The 15,994-nt window shown below is 40.2% G+C and overlaps 1 long non-coding RNA gene across 2 annotated transcripts in view; it reads right to left on the bottom strand.

Moving 5' to 3' along the window:
• The window catches only part of LOC128135977 (uncharacterized), a 36,743-nt gene extending 20,985 nt beyond the window's left edge, over positions 1-15,758 (bottom strand). The window contains exons 1-6 of one of the 2 annotated variants that reach the window (XR_008233236.1): positions 15,565-15,758; positions 14,472-14,595; positions 12,075-12,157; positions 8,134-8,204; positions 5,813-6,054; positions 4,746-4,839 (exon numbers count right to left, since the gene is read on the bottom strand). This is a non-coding gene — a long non-coding RNA (uncharacterized LOC128135977). Of the gene's footprint in view, positions 1-4,745; positions 4,840-5,661; positions 5,790-5,812; positions 6,055-8,133; positions 8,205-12,074; positions 12,158-14,471; positions 14,596-15,564 lie in introns of those variants that run through there. The other variant, XR_008233237.1, reaches the window with a different exon arrangement.
• Positions 15,759-15,994: the final 236 nt, after the last annotated feature.

The following is a 15,994-nucleotide window of genomic DNA, read 5'->3' as shown; positions in this document are numbered from 1 at the left end:
CAACTGAAAAGCCTGTCAGTCATTGCATACCGTTTCCCAGCTTCTGTTCTTTGAATATATGAACTCATCACAGACCTGCCACTGATAGAACGTGCAAGCTATCAGTCCTTTTGACTGTACAATGCCTGTCGCACACAATAAATAACCTCTCCACCTCACACATTTACTCAACTCAACAAGTGGCAGCATCCTCCCATCCCCAAACTACTTTAAAAAAGTGGTTGCTTTTTGGAAGTACCTTATAATGTTCTCAGATTACCAAAAAACTGTCCAACACACTTCAGACATGGTTCTTTTTAAAAATACACCTACAGGATTCCTTCCATAGCATGAAAATGAAAGAGGGTTAAAAACTTGGATGCCTGGTGAACACAAGTAAAGTCCTCCTCCCAGAAAACCAGGTTAGCAGGAGTTAGCGCTGTTAGATTAAGAGCTATGCTTTGTCTACACCTTTCATCCCTGAGCCTTGAAGGAAGGTACTCCAAGGGGACCACTGGTGTAGAAGATAACTGCTAGCAGTACCAGCAAACGTGCGTGCAAACGTCTGAGAGTTGAGAAATACTCCTCAAGCCAGATGGGCCAAACCTCACACCGGAACCAGTGACCTCCAACAAATTCTAGTGTCGCTTTTGGAAGCCCCACCTCAGGGAACTCTCCAGGCTACTGTGTACAAGCCCTTTAGGTTGCAGAGTGCCAACAGGGTCTAACAGCTCTGATGCTAGATACACACACAGGATCTAATGCTGTGACCATTACAATGGCAGCTACCGGGTTTATATTTTTACAGTATTGTAACAAACAGGTAAATGTTTAGTTCTGGATCCCCATACAATCCACAGGATGATTTAATTAGCAATACTCTGTTTCTCTGCATACAAACCACCATACTGATGCAGTACTAAGGCAGACAGTCCTCATAGTCTCCATTTGCTGGAGGTATTAGGTACAGGTTTACCCCAGAAAAAAATAATTCAATGAAGGCTTTCAAATATTGGTATTAAATACCTTGAAACTAATATATTCATCATTTGAACTACAATAGTATCCAGAAGACCAACCGCAGTTGGACCCCGCATAAGCGTATAGGGAAACACATCTCCCAAATGGCGTATGCTCTGAAGAGTCAGTCAAATCAGGCACACACTGGAAAAAGAAACAAAGTTCTAATGAAGTTAATTGAGCAGCTTCAACTCGGTAGCAGAGGCAGGAATAAACTTTCAGTCTCCCCAAACCAGTTTTGTATCCACATGTTCATGTTGTCTCACTGGTGGTTAAAGGAAATGGTGGTGAAGCATACCGTCCCCAGCTCAGCACAGCTTGAGAAATAGGATTCTCACAGCTCAGACAAACATCAGTTCATAGCACATGAGGAAACTTACACATTGCTCTTTAATGCCCAATCTATTAGAGTTTCATGCTCCGATAGCTCTGCCAAAATCATGGTATCAAATGACAAACTACCGCATCATCCCATTGACTTGCACTGGAATACACTCCCTGAAATGCATTCAAGAAATGTCATAAATGCACACACCCGGAAGTTGCAAAAATAATAACCCCAGGAAACAAAAAAAGGAGGTAACAATAGCAGAATTCATTGCAGGAGCAGCAGCGTATCAGAACACTGACAGAAAATAAAGTCCTAACAACATACAGAAGCCACACAGAACAAACATGACTGCTATCATTGTATTAAAGCACAGGAAAGACAGACAAATCAAACACTGTAACACATAGTCAAGTTTCCTCCTACAGTTCCGTATGGAAATTTCTGGTCAAAACAATGTTATTTACTACCAGTTTCAGTACCTCACCTCAGTGTCATTCAGAGACAGACCAGATTGAAACAGTTTTCTTTCCAATTGACAATTTTGTACTCACCGTGAATTCTAACAAGAGACACATGGAATGAGACACATCCAGAAAAAAAACAGTTTGAATTGCTTCAATTTTACTTTTCTCTTTCTGGGTCCAAATCTACATTGCTGCTCTTGGCAGATGCGTTTACCAACAGGAGCCAGTGACCAGCTTGGTTCTCAGCTAAAAATGCATTAATGATCATCACTGAGTAGGACTACCAGATTTGCTCCACTGTTTCAACAGAAGACTGAGCTACTACTGTAGATGTAATCATTTTTGCAGCTATTCACTATCAAGCTTGCTGCATTAATGTCAGAAGATTTCCTGTGCTCAATTTTAACTGTAAAGAAATCATCAGGCCCAATCACAGGCCGAGTGAGAATAACATTTATATCCTCAGAGGTGGTAAAAGGAAAGAGAAGAGAGACAGTAACTGGCATGAAACAGAATCTGTGTCACGGGGGAAAACTGGAGACTTGCAGCCCCCAGGTTTCTAGTTAGCACCCTGCCTTTCAGCTCCAAGCTGAATGCACTGCCACTGGATGATACTGAAGTCTTGCTCAGTAGTTGTACACAAATCCCAAAGACAGTAAGGGAAACAGCAGGATATGAAAGCTGGCTAAAACCAAAAACCCTAGGCATGAAAAAACAACACAATGCTGCCATCAGTGGTACATCTGGTAAACAATAACTGAAATAGCCAATGGCTGCAAAAAGGGGGGCAAAAAAATTGGAAGGAGAATCTGCTATATTATTTCAAATAAATTGCTTCTTTCTCAGGATAGCCATATGTCATGAGCGTGTTACGGTACACTTGTCACACTAAATGACTGTCCACAAGATATAAGTGTATATCTGATAAACTTTTCTTTCGCATGAAATGTTCTGCACGTCACGTTTTGAAGGTCTTCTGAGAATCTGAGCTGTTGGCTCGCTGAATGAAAAGTGCACCTCATTCACGCATGACTCTGAGATTTCACGAAGAGGCCAGACCTACCTGCGGGGCTCTGCAAAGCAAACACCAGCTTCAACAAAGGCAGTAAACATGTGAATACCTCTTAAACAAATAATTACACTAGCGCAATACTGGGAGAAGGGGTGCATTCCAGACTTGCACTCAGTTGAGAGTTTCTGGGTAACAAATTTGTTCAGCAACACTTGACATTAATCCCTTCGTTCTCTGTACATATTAAGTTGCTCCTATATGGTTTCTGTAGTTAACAGATAGACTATGGGGACCTGTCTGTTACCTGCAAGTACTCTGAATACTGAAGAAAGAGCACAATTTCTACTTTTGTTTAACGGTCAGAAACCTTCTGTGCTGACAGTACATTCTGAATGCCTACACAAACATTTTATTTGACTTTGCAGGTCTCCCAGGTTTCCCATAGCCCTTCTTTCCCCTCTGAATGGGTCTGAAGTTCAAACTCTTCCAGTAATACTCAACTGTAACTCCTACCTGCACTGCCAATATTCTCCAGCCCTACTGATATCTCAAGAGGCCCACTGGGTACCTGAAGACTCTGGATCTTTTGGATTAACCTACACTAGAATATTCCTTTTAATTAAGCATAATTTTGTATAATTAATCTGCACAGAAAGCATTAATTTACCTTGCTATCTCAGATTTCCCCAGAGAAAAACTTTACAGTTCAGATGATCCCCACATCTATTGTTATAAATCATCGTACCTTAATAATGCAGCCTGCAAGTACAAGGAGCTTCCCACACACTCATTCTAATCAAAAACAGAAATGCTGCCATATACAGCATGCACACGAATTCCAGCCTTCAGCAAAAACGAATCCTGCCACAAGACGCTCTGTAGAGCCAATCTGTCAGCATCACTGAGGCGCTCTCCATTCACAGCTCTGGTGTTTTGCATATGTCAGCAACCCAGCAATCATCAGTATGAGCCAACTCAACCACAACCCTAGTGACTAGCCAGTCTAGTTTCCCAGACTTGCCCTCGTTGGAAAACTGTTCCCTAAAGTCCTGTTCTTATCTATTAAAATCAAGGCTGTCTTCCACTTTTATTAAGACTGTGCAGGATTTTGCCTGGTGTACTTAGAGATGTGCAGCACAGTGTGTGCAGAGATGCCCACTTCAGCACCAGCTTTGTTAATTTGCCTTGGAGGAGGGAGGAAGTACTCCACTGTGACAGCAACTTGGGGATTCATTTCATGCAGCATCAACAGCCCTCGCCTGCCCTCCCAGTCCTGCTGTTGTGTTGAGAACAAGCACACCAGAGAGGGAGGACAGTTCAGAAGGAAATATTTAAAATTGAAAGGAAAAAGACATCTCAGGCCGTAAGCCCATGCTGGGCACAATACATTTGTGCATTTTTAAGTTGTCTCTACCCTGCAGTCAAAGCTGGGCACACACACACAAGACACAGTCACTGTTTTGCACAGTGTTACAAGCAATGTTTCCCCAGCAGCTAATCTGTATGAGCTGTGGACTGGACAGACACCTCCAGAAAGATTTTTTTTTTTTTGATAAACAGAAACAAACTTTGGTTTGTGCTGAAATGCTTCTTTGTTCTTGCCTCTTGACTAATCAGTCATGAGTTCTGAATAACCCTATACCATCTTCCCACAAAGTAAGTCCAGTCTATCTTATAGGGCACAGTGGCATAATGAAATAACTATTCCCTGTAGCAATTTGTGCTCCAAAAAAGCATAGGAACTGCTGTCAATTTGGTCAGTATTTACTCTTACTAGTTGCCATTTGTACAGGTGAGAGTAGCATCTTTTGGCAGGACTGTGCGTGTAAGGTTCGTTGCTTTTAGAGAAGGGCAACAGCCTGTCATCAACAACCATGCTGCTATAACACAGGGACAGCTGCATTAGGAAAGGTACAGAAATAGTCTTACACACCATTACCTGGTTTGGCAAGGACACCAGTGTATCAGAGATCAGCAGATTCACACACTTCAGTTCCTCCAGGAAATGGAGTTCCAGCATTGAGGGAACAAACCTGAAGAAACGCAGAGAATATGAAGTTCAGATTCTCCCTCTCTCCTCCTGCCTAATAGTTTCAAATAGTCCTTTGATTTCAGTGAATTTGCCATTTATAGTTAATTGTTACGTCATTCTGTCTGGAAGTACCCACTTAAAAAAAATAAAATTAGTTATCCACTTGGAATAACAGATAACACAATGTACTATGCAGACTCTCTAAAAGCACCGTCTCTGCTTTTAGAAGCGTACGTGCACCTGGGAAGTGAGACAGGGCAAGTAGGCAGGAAAAGAGAGCCTATGTTCATATACAAGGAGAAAACTGTGAGCATGCAGGACAGGCGTGAGAAGGAACCAGGGTTAGATGCTGAGCACTTGGTGAATGATAATTCTTTTCCAATTCTCAAGATTTTGACTGACTGACTGGCAAATCTGGGTAGAACATCTATTATACTCAATATCTCTGTCTTCTGCACACTCATTTGTTTTCACTGACATGAGCTTTCCAAACTTTTAATCACCTTGATGAAAACAACATAATTATAACTTCCTTAATACTTCACGTTTAAAAGCTACAATAAAAAATGGCTTTTGGTCCAAATACTATTTTCTTCTAAATATTCCAAAATGTGCTGGGATAATTGTTACTGCTTGACTGCAAGCAAGAACAACCCTATACTGGATGTATCTATGTATGATAAATCCCATGGTTTCCCAAGCTCCATGGTTATCATTAAAAAAAACCCAGGCACTCCAATAAGTGGTAAAAAAAATGAAAGAGGGAGGGAAAAAACACTTCTGAAATGCATTAAGTACATGTGCACTCATACACAAAACTTACCTACAGTATGATCCTTCAGGAATTTAATTCATAGTTTTGGAGAGTTGTATATGACCAAAGGTTATGAGCCTCTCTTGCAGCAAGACTTGCCTGCCTCTTCTATGAAGCTCACATTGAACCAGACTGGAGGTGGGGGAGGATGCTTACTTACTGTTTTGCACTCCAGGTGGGGATTGACAGGCAGGCTTTCAATATCAGCCAAAACGTAATCAGCAATTACAAATTGTATTGTGTGACGAAGACCACGCTGTGCACATGTGGAGCGTTCTGGCTGCACACCATCTCCTCGCCAAGAGTTAATGAGATACTTTTTCTCCTTGGAGGCTATGCCACTGCTAAATTCATGAGTAAAGGCAGCCTTTGCACAAGCAGTACCTCCCATACAGCAGGGCCCTGAAACAAAATATTACCTAATTGTAGGCTGCAACTCAACAACTACAGCCAAGAAAGGCTCCTCCTCTCTCTGACAGTAACTGCTTGCAAGTGGGTTGTGTTATTTGAATGTGAGAAGCTCAAGGATCTGCATGCATGCTCTCAAGGCTGTTTACATCCCTTCAACACGTCTTTGGTGGGTGGCCTTTCTCTGTTTTGTTTTTGATTGTTTCTACACCGTCCTCTTTCCCTCAAAGTACCGTCCTTATTATTATTCTTCTAACTCCTATTCCTTAGCCTGATTAAGGCTTTCTGGCTATAGGACGTATTTTTAATTTTGGTTTAATAAAACAAAACAACACCACAGCAGAGAACCCTCGGGTCTTTGAGTGGATTCAGGCAAAGCTTGATGTTTTGATCATCCCTGCTAATGGTTTCTAGCCAGATCAGAATAAAGTATTTAAGGTATTTAAGCCTACGCCTAACTTAAAGCTAGGAGTCATGACATTATCTTCAACCTGACAGTGCCTCTGATCATCTGCATAAGTATCTTGCTGAATCAGTAAAACAGTGCAGGAAAATGACTCTCATGCCTGCTAATACTTGAACTTCTTAAGGTTTCTTATTAAAAAGCACTCCCCTGAAAATGAAATCTGAAACAGGGTCAGCAGAGACTTTAAGAGGATTTTGTAGTCAGCCTAAGATTTCATGAGGAAAACAGATGCAGGAGACTGTTTGTTTTTTTTTTTTTAAATCAGCTAAAGGAAATCAGTAAGGATGAACCTTGGCAACGAATGCCCCATTTAGGCTTGTTCTATTGCACAGGCAGAATGGGTGGTCTGCAAAACAGGTTAACAATTAACACTAAAGGGATGGCTCTGCCATCTTTCTGATCTCCCACTGAAACCATTTACAGACTGTATGTAAATCCTGACCCTTATGACAACAAATTTTCCAAGCTCAAGTCCAAATTTTTAAGTGTTTAGGAGTGAGCATGGAGGTCAGATTTTCAGGAACTGGGGTCCCATTTGGACATTTAACAAAGAGTTCAGATTTTTGCAAGTCCTTTGTGTAAGTAACTGAAGACTTCTGAAAATTGGCTATGTGTTACAAGAAACAGTTTCTGTTGCACAAAATAACCTTTACTTAACCTGGTTCATACCTAGTAGCACAAACAGAAGTTTGATATGTTTCTGCACAAAATTGCAAGAGTCCAATGCTGTAATAATTTATCAAGGTATTATACATCATGAACAGGTGAGGCTTTGCAACAGGGCAACACATTACAGCAAGTGAACAGGTGGACAGTGGAGATTACCCTAACCCTTAATGTAGCGGAACAATGGAGTAAATTGTGCCCACCAACAGGCTAGGGCAAGCATTCAGACCTTTTCATCTGCTCCCTACATCAGTAATGACAGCCAGCTACGCAAAAATTTACAATAAGGTGAAGTCCTCCATGCACCTCAAGCAAATTTAGGCTTAAGCCCAGCTCAGCGTAAGAGCCTGGGAATCATAACTTTCTGATCCCTGGGACAGTCTGCTTGACTCAAGTTTTAGATGTGAATTAAACAGAGAAAAAAACACACCTTGAACTTCCTCACACCGAGTCAAAACTCCCATTCCCTCCTCCCCAGCTTCCCATTCAAATTGGTGACCCATCCACTGCTGCACTTCATCTAAGTTGCTTGCTATGGATGACCAACCACCCTTGAAAACTGTGTAGGATATAATGCTTAGGGGCTTCTCCAGCATAATGTAGTTCTCACTATACGTGTTTGCCTGTGCTGAAAAACCAAAATCCTGAAAACACCAAGCCAAAATCTGAGAAAAATTGCTGGGCATGTTCTTTTGTAATTTGTAACTCAGAACTATTAAATGCTTTTATTGCTTCAGACACAGTAGTAGTTGAAGGTCACAGAAAAAAATTAGGGTCCCCTGTGCTAGTGGCAAAGGGTCAGGGAGGGTACACGCTAACAGAGTGATTCATAGATAAGAGCTTCTTAGCAGTCTATCATCCCCCCATTGTGGCTCTGCAGCAATCTTTGTAAGCTCCTGACTGAAGTTAACAATAGTTGTGAAAAGTTCAGAAACTCTTACCTTTTACAGCATGTTTAACAAAGGATTTAAGCTTCAGTTCCCACATTTATTCTGGGTTCAGTCATCAGTTCCTTATAAACATTTAAAACAAACAAACAAACAAGTTAAAGGGCTGCGATGTAAAGGACTAATGTCTCTTCCCTTTTTCTTGGACTGACCTCACCTCATTTTTAGGGACTTCCTCTTGACGATGTGCATGCATATAATATTGTTCATAGAGAAAGAGATAGATATATGTGCTGCACTACATGTACCAGGCAAAGGTTTCTCAGTGCTCTTGGCAAATTTAATTCTGTTACTTTGGAGGATGAAAAGCCTGGTAGGGGGCCACTCGTCATGGAAACTGGAGAAGGGTTGGAGCTGCAATGGAAAGCTGGCTTCAGAAAGGCTCCAGGAGAGCCAGGCCTGCCCTCTCTGCTTCCTCAGGGGTCCAGAGATACCCAATACTGCTTCTAGGAAGACCTCTCCATCTCTGGGAAAAAGGGTGGTCCTGGCTTTCCAAGACTGGCAGAGGGGATATGGTGAGTTTTCCTGGACAATCGCTTCTCCTTCTGCACTTCAGCAAGCCTTGGACACACACACATATATGCAGGTAAGGTATAAAAATGAGGAGTACTCAGTTTGCATACCTATTTGTATTTGCACAAGACCCAAAGGCAAAAAACTTTTAGGGCTCTGTAACCAACAAAATTTCCATTCGCCAAAACACTAAAATTCCATTTTGTAACATGGCATCATGGTGACCCATCTGTCACAGCCAGAGTACTGTATTTATGCAGCCTTAAGTATTTCAAAGTCTCAGCAAGTTTGCTGGGCACACAAGGTCTGTCCTACTGCAAGCTTAAGAGGATTCATCCAGATCTGGATTCACATGAAGGGGTATCACAGAGAAGAGATGAGACAAAACGAGAAGAAGCTTGAATAAGGATGAAGGAAGGCTGAGGTTCCTTTTTTCTTTTGGCATTCACCAGATGACCACCAGAAACACAGGATATCTTCAAGTTCAGTATAAAAAATTCCTAATACCCATATGTTTAGGTTACTTGCTACTGTGACTGTTTACTGCAAAACTTTTACGTGCAGCACATGTAGTACGGCTGCTTGACTTTTTTCACTGCCTGTTTTTTTCCCACTACTTCACATAAAAAAAAAGAAAAAAGGAAAAAAAAAAAAGAAGGAAAAAAAAAAGGCAGCCACCTTGTCTTTGCCGCAACAAGAGGTGACAGTTCATGCCACTGTCTCAGGATGTGATAACCCAAGAGCAGTCCCAGTCCATGAGGGCTGTTGGTGCTCCTGTAACAAGTCGTGAGCAAGAGGCTAGTTTGAAGCGCAGCCCTAGGTGTCAGTTATTCTACCTTGTTAGGAAAGAGTAATTTGAGAATAACTCCCTGTTGCCTTCAACTCTCTCTTGCCACCCCCACTGGTCCTCATCCATCATCATGAAGACTTCTCTCAGTGATTCATTTTGAGAGCTGCCTTTCCAAGGGAGGCACTGAAAGGAATTTTCCACTTCTCCCTCCCTCCCTCCTCCTCTGCACAGCAGCAATCTCATTTCATTACAAGCCCAGCATCCTAATGTCAGTGGCTTCAGGCATCTGCTAATAAGGAACGAGTAGTTTCCAGGAACAGGAGACATGACAAGTGCATTAAAAAACTCTTCCAAGAAAGAAAACCCATCACATGTTTCTGATAGGGAAGGTGAGCAAAAGGTAAGGGCCTGTGAAAAGCTGAATGAAATCCTGGAGGAAGGGAAGGCCTGTAAGATACACAGTAAAAGCACTATCAGACAGGATGAAAGAGAGCAAAGAAGCCTGGGCAAATACTGGTTTACATGCAGGACTTTAAGAAGAAATGTAGGGCAAATACATATATGTAGGGCATATGTGTATATATATGCACATATAGTACCAAGAGGCACAAAGCATTTCAAAAGCAGCGAGAATATTCAGAACAACTGAGCTCAGATACATTGCAACAGCACTGGGTTCTAACTCTGTCCATTTCTCTGGTTTCTCCTTCAAAAGTAATTGCAAAATTTCTCTCTGCATGAAATGGCAGAAGGACTTACCTATTTTATTAAAGCACTCAGATTTATGTGCATGTACTACATGTCTATATAAATATTGCAAAGGAGGAATTTTCATTATTCGAATTCTTTGAGCTATTCTAGCTAGGTTCAGAGGATTCTCCAAAAAGAGCTGGAAGTTTTTAACAGCCTTGACAGTTTAAAGAAAGCTGTTTGTTAACTATATTGTTATAGTTATACATAAATTATACATGTATATAGCATATAGTTATATGCTAAACTAAACTCTCCATGTTCGTTCTTCCAGATACATATTGTAAATGGGGCACCTTTCCAGGCCTGGGGTAGGAGCGTCCCAGTTGCTGAAGAGCTGCCATCAGAGAGCACTGAAGTGGTCCTACACATAGGACATGTAATACTCGAGACAGCCACCAAGTTCCTCTCTTGAGGACATCACCCTACATCTGATGTCACTTATTTCTTTCAGGCTGCGATGACATTGCCTGAAAAAACAGCTTTACTTGAAATAAAAATTTAAAATCTGAGCTACGCGCTCATTCAAGTTTTGAAGGGTTTGAGACAAATTGCATTTAGGGTAGGAACTGAACCAAGGCAAATCAAATTAATTGACGTAATAGCAAAAAAGTTAACACTTTTGTGGAAGCTGAATGTTGTGACCTCGCTAAAAGTATGTTTCTGAAACTCCAGGTTTGTACAATACTTTTAAAGTAGTAATTATGGTTACAGAGCAGATGATAGACTGTGCCACTCCTGTGCTCACTGGTGCCAGAACTATGCACTAAGCTCCCAAACAAGATAAAGTTCTTTTTATGGATGTGATTGAAAAACAAAGTACATATCTGATTTGTTTTGAGTCAGCTTGCTGTAAGAATGCCGAGTGAAAAAAGATTAAGGCTAAAAACCTGTCTTTCAACAGCTGTTAGAACATGTCAGGAATACCCAGAGGATGAATGTATTCGATTTGTATAAGAACACTGACAGTCTGAAACTATGGAAAACTGAGTAATAGCATGATATCACATGTTAATTTGTCTAAACAATGACTACTAGTAAAGGCTAAATATCACGTGATCAACTCCATGACATTTAGTTCCAAAATTCTGGTCTAGATTTATCTCTGTTAACATGAACAATTTGTTCCTTATTGAATCTTTTTAACAGAGATCTGAAGTGGAGAAAAGGTGGATTGGATAGGAAGAGAGAGATCCATCCAAAAAGCTTGACACTTCCTAGCTTGTGGTATTTTAGCGGAGCATATAAACATGTCAGTGAGATTAGACACCCCTGCTATCCCTTCATGCAGGCCTCAGTGCCTGTATTTCCCCGTTGAGAAGCTGTGAGAAAACTGTTAGCAACAACAATTTGGCATTTTACTACTGCTGAGGCAGGCAGAGTTTTTATGCCTTAACAAGCCGTAGCAGGACAAAAAAAGTGCTATGCAAATTGATCTACTTCTCCTCTTCTACACATAACTTCCGAGCACACAAGACAAACTTGAATTGCTAAAAGAGAAAAAAGAACTGAAAATCAAAAATGAAAATACATTCTTATTATGCTCTGACCTCTGCTTTATAAGGGAGGCTATGATTTTATTTCTGGTATTCTAGGGTTGTAAAGCCTGGTGTTTGGTTAATTTTACAGAAGGTGTCAATCTTGATCAACATTAAAGAAAAATCTAAGTATTGCAATCATTGAAAATACATCATATTTTATTATGGCATAACTGCACAAGAGTGTTTACTATACACTATTAACATGATTGCTGGATGTAGCTAACCAAAATTTAAAACAAGCTTTGTAATATGAGGGCTTCTTCCTCACTAACACTATATTCTTGATAGATGCTGTGAATTGTTTGTGGGAATGCTGAAATTCATTCATTAACAGTACTTACCAGTGAAAGGATTGTTTACAAAATTATTGATGGAGAACTCATGTTGTCATCTGTCTTTGGCTTCCCAAGGAAACAGCTTGTTCCTAGGAAAGAAGTATTTAGTCTTTAGAGTCTGCATTGTCCTCATACTCACACATTTTAAGTAGTCACAGTACTCACTGTATTTCTTTGTCCTACACCGAATAAAATTAGGAAGTGTTATTACCCTCATTTTATTGAGGGGATCTGAACCATCCTGATTATGCAAGGCATATCAAAAGTTTGTAGAAAGGCAGGCAGTAATAGCCCAGTAACTCAAGCTACTGCCACAATCACTGGATCTCTTAAAAACCTGTAATTATTCCATGTACCTGTTCTGTACTCACAGGACTTTTACTCCTTTGGCCAGCTCAGCTGGCAAGACCTGATACCATCAGATGCTAAGACTCTCTAAAATGATGTAATGCTAGATGACCCTAGATAGACAAAGAAGCAACAAATTTAATACTGCTTCAGTTAGGAAATACTAATTAAAACAGTGATCTACAACTTTTCTCTGGATTGTTCCCATAGAATATAATGATTATCACCTTGATCTCTGAGTCACTTCACTGTATCTGTTCTTTCACAGAGATTACTGTGTCTAGAAACTCATTTGGTGTCTGTGCATTATAGAACATAGCTCCTAAAGCACATAAGGACCTATCACTAGGGAAGTAAAATATGTGAATTACAACAGTGCATGCACTGGGGTCACTCTACTGTCATGTGCAAGACCACTACCAGAGCTTAATCTGAACATGGATTTACATTACAGTTAAACATATTTTGGGAAAAAGCTTTACAAGAAATACTTACAATTTGAGTCAGTGGTAATATTTTTTGGACCAGTTTCTTTAACTGTGTAACACATTATTTTATTAAATGTTTATTAAATGTTGATAGGATAAGACAGCCACACTGCAACATTAAATTATGTTCAACTACATGCTTATGGCAGTACAAGTTGAATTTGTCAACCTAAATTGATAGAATACAGACTATGTTATCACAGAGCACAAATTGTTGTCCAACAGGTATTTTGGTATTACTATTGAAAAGGCACCACCAGCAGCAAACTTCAAGCCTCGTGGTTATGTGAAAGGCAGATGAAACACTATTTCTGAAGCAGAATGCAGTTTCTGGCATCAGCTCTACACTGATGCTGGAAATCTCAAAGAATGACAGTACTGGCATTTTAGCTTGGGATTCAAAGAAAAAGGAAAATCTGGAGTTTTGCTAGTCAAATATACAAATCTGATGTTAGCTCAGTCAGCACAGATCATGTTTCACTACTTGCCCTGGAAAGAAACAATCTTTTGGGAGGAATAATAATTCTTTCAAACAATGTTCGCAAGTTGGGCTCAGGAGAAGGAATTAAAAATAGCAAGATAAGACTGATGACAGTAGTTAACTTTCTAACATAACAGTGGGAGAGGCCAGTCTGACTCATCAGCAAAGAAAAGATAACTGGAAATGAGAGATTAAAAGGCCACACTCATTCCCACAGGATTCCCAGACCTCCTAGTAACTCAGTCTGAACACCATGAAAGCTAAATAAAGATATAGCTAGTTTTTATCTTAACTGAAGAAGCTTAATAAGCTACCCAAACCAAAAATGTAAATTAAAACTCTGGAATGGATATTCTGGACAACATTCACACCCTGCAAATAGGAACAGTGAGTATGTCTCAGGCCACAAAACTAACAGGCTCTCACAGTACCTCTCTGAATAATAATGACATGAGTGATGCAGCTGCTGAAGAGCTCTTGTGATTTGGTTTTTTTTTTTGTTTTGTTGAGTTGTGCGTGATGCAGCTCTAAAGTCCAGCTAAGAGATACTCCAATAAGCATCTTCTTTAGCTGGCTGGAATAGCAAGGGAAGTCTAGATACCAATATCCAGAGGTCACAGAAATAACATTGCACCACTGTATTATACCTACACAGATTATGTCTACACAAAGGCAGGCATAGAGGGATGGCAACAAATCGAAGTGTAGTGGTCTTGTCAGTTAGCCTAAGGATAGATCAAAGCTTAGAAAAAGAAACAAGGAAAGGATGGTATTGAAATTTAACCCCTTATCCACTCTGACAAATGATTTAGCCCTTCACACTTCTAGAGATTATTCAGGAGATCAGAAAAATAAATCACCTAAGTAAAAGAATACACACCTGCCTCTGCCGAGCTGCTGTGGTTACTGTTTCTACTTCAGAAATACCAGAAAGACTGTCTACCAAATACCCTACACTACCAGTGCGGAGAACATAAACCTAAAGGGAAAACTCATGCTAAATTTGAAAAAATAACAAACCAGAAGTACCTGAAGTAAACCAGATTAATGAAAGCTAAAGTGAAGTAAACATCACAACTTCCCTACCTTCTGCTACGTAAGATGAGTTGTTCCCATCCTGAACTGGGAAGGTAGCATGGCTGCAGATGACCTAGACTTAGAGAAACCAGGATGACAAAGGGAAACAATATGGGTCGAGGAAGGGAGGTTCCTAGGATAAGGAAAAATAGTCTTAGCCTTTGCTCAAAAAAGTGGGCCAAATAGGAAAAATATCTATTTGTAAAAAACAACCCAAACAAACAAACAAAAATAGACTCGAAGCGTAATAAAAATCTCAAAGGACCATGTCTGGCCTAAAGAAAGACATTCTATAATTTAACAGCAATTGTTTAATAGTCTCCAATGATCAATAGGTCTGAGACTGCCAAAGAACGTTTAACTCCTTTGCTCTGTTCTCCTTAGATGCCCACCTGGGTACCCTGCAGGGAAATCTGGCTGTCCTGGCAGGAAACTATAGGTCCAGGTGGCTGGGGCAGATTCAGGATGTTTTTAAAATGGTAGGCAAAAATAGACTGGGAGAGGCTGCCTTTTCCAGGCCAAACAGTGGGAAATATTCAGCTGGGACATTTTTCTGCTAGCAGCAGAAGACATCAGCTTGGAAGATTAGTAACTTTTCTCTCCTACTAGATCTTTATGGTATCCAGCTGCAGTCTAGAACAATGACCATGGCACAGCTGGACAAACCATGGTGCTAGAAACGTACATGTTTGGAAAACCTGGCCTCCAGAAATCTTTCAAGAGCTCTACAAAACCTGACAACTGCTTGCTCCACCACAGCAGTGCCAAAATTGGTGGGGTAACAGAGCAAATACATTTTGATGCTCTTAAACTGGGCTAACACCACAAATGCTAGATAAACTCTTTAATGAGAAATTACCACAAAATGCAAGCATTTTCCTTGTCTATGCAAAAGGAGATCAGAAGTTAATTTTGTGACTGAATACTGTCCTACATAACTGAATCAAAATAAGCAGGCATACTATGCCTATCTATAGGCAGAGTTTCAAAAATGCTGACTAAAGTAGTAAGTGCAAGTACATCAGCAACTAGCAGCCATAACCAGCTGTTAGCCACAGAACTTTCCAGGTAGTTCTATTTACATGGGAAAAAAATTCAATACTGTTTAGCAGTTCTTGACATTTCCTGCTTTTATACACATCCTCTCTCACGATGTCTCCTGGAAAATATGTGTAAACATTACTTTATAACGTAAACTTTAACTTAATGGCAGCTTTTAAGTCTTCTGTCAAAAACATATCCATACACAAATGGAATACATCGGCTTTGACTCTTACTCAGCTAAATCGAAAGTGAAGACTGAACTGCATTATAGCTGAAATCTATAGATATTCAACATTTAAATATTAAAACTAGCTGTATTTGTCAAAATGGTTTTATTGAAGCCGTTAAATATTAGGTATTTTTAACTCAAAAGATATCTTGGCTTCTCCAAGAATGAAAATACCTGTAGGAGATACAGAATACTTCCTAGCCCTAGGAACAAATAGCTAGGTACACATTAAATCCTATTTTCTTAAAGGCATTCTAGT

Source organism: Harpia harpyja, chromosome 2 (genome assembly GCF_026419915.1).
Source record: "Harpia harpyja isolate bHarHar1 chromosome 2, bHarHar1 primary haplotype, whole genome shotgun sequence".
NCBI classification, from domain to species: domain Eukaryota; kingdom Metazoa; phylum Chordata; class Aves; order Accipitriformes; family Accipitridae; genus Harpia; species Harpia harpyja.
Note: the sequence above shows the minus strand (reverse complement) of the source record. Positions and strands in the feature narration are given on the sequence as shown.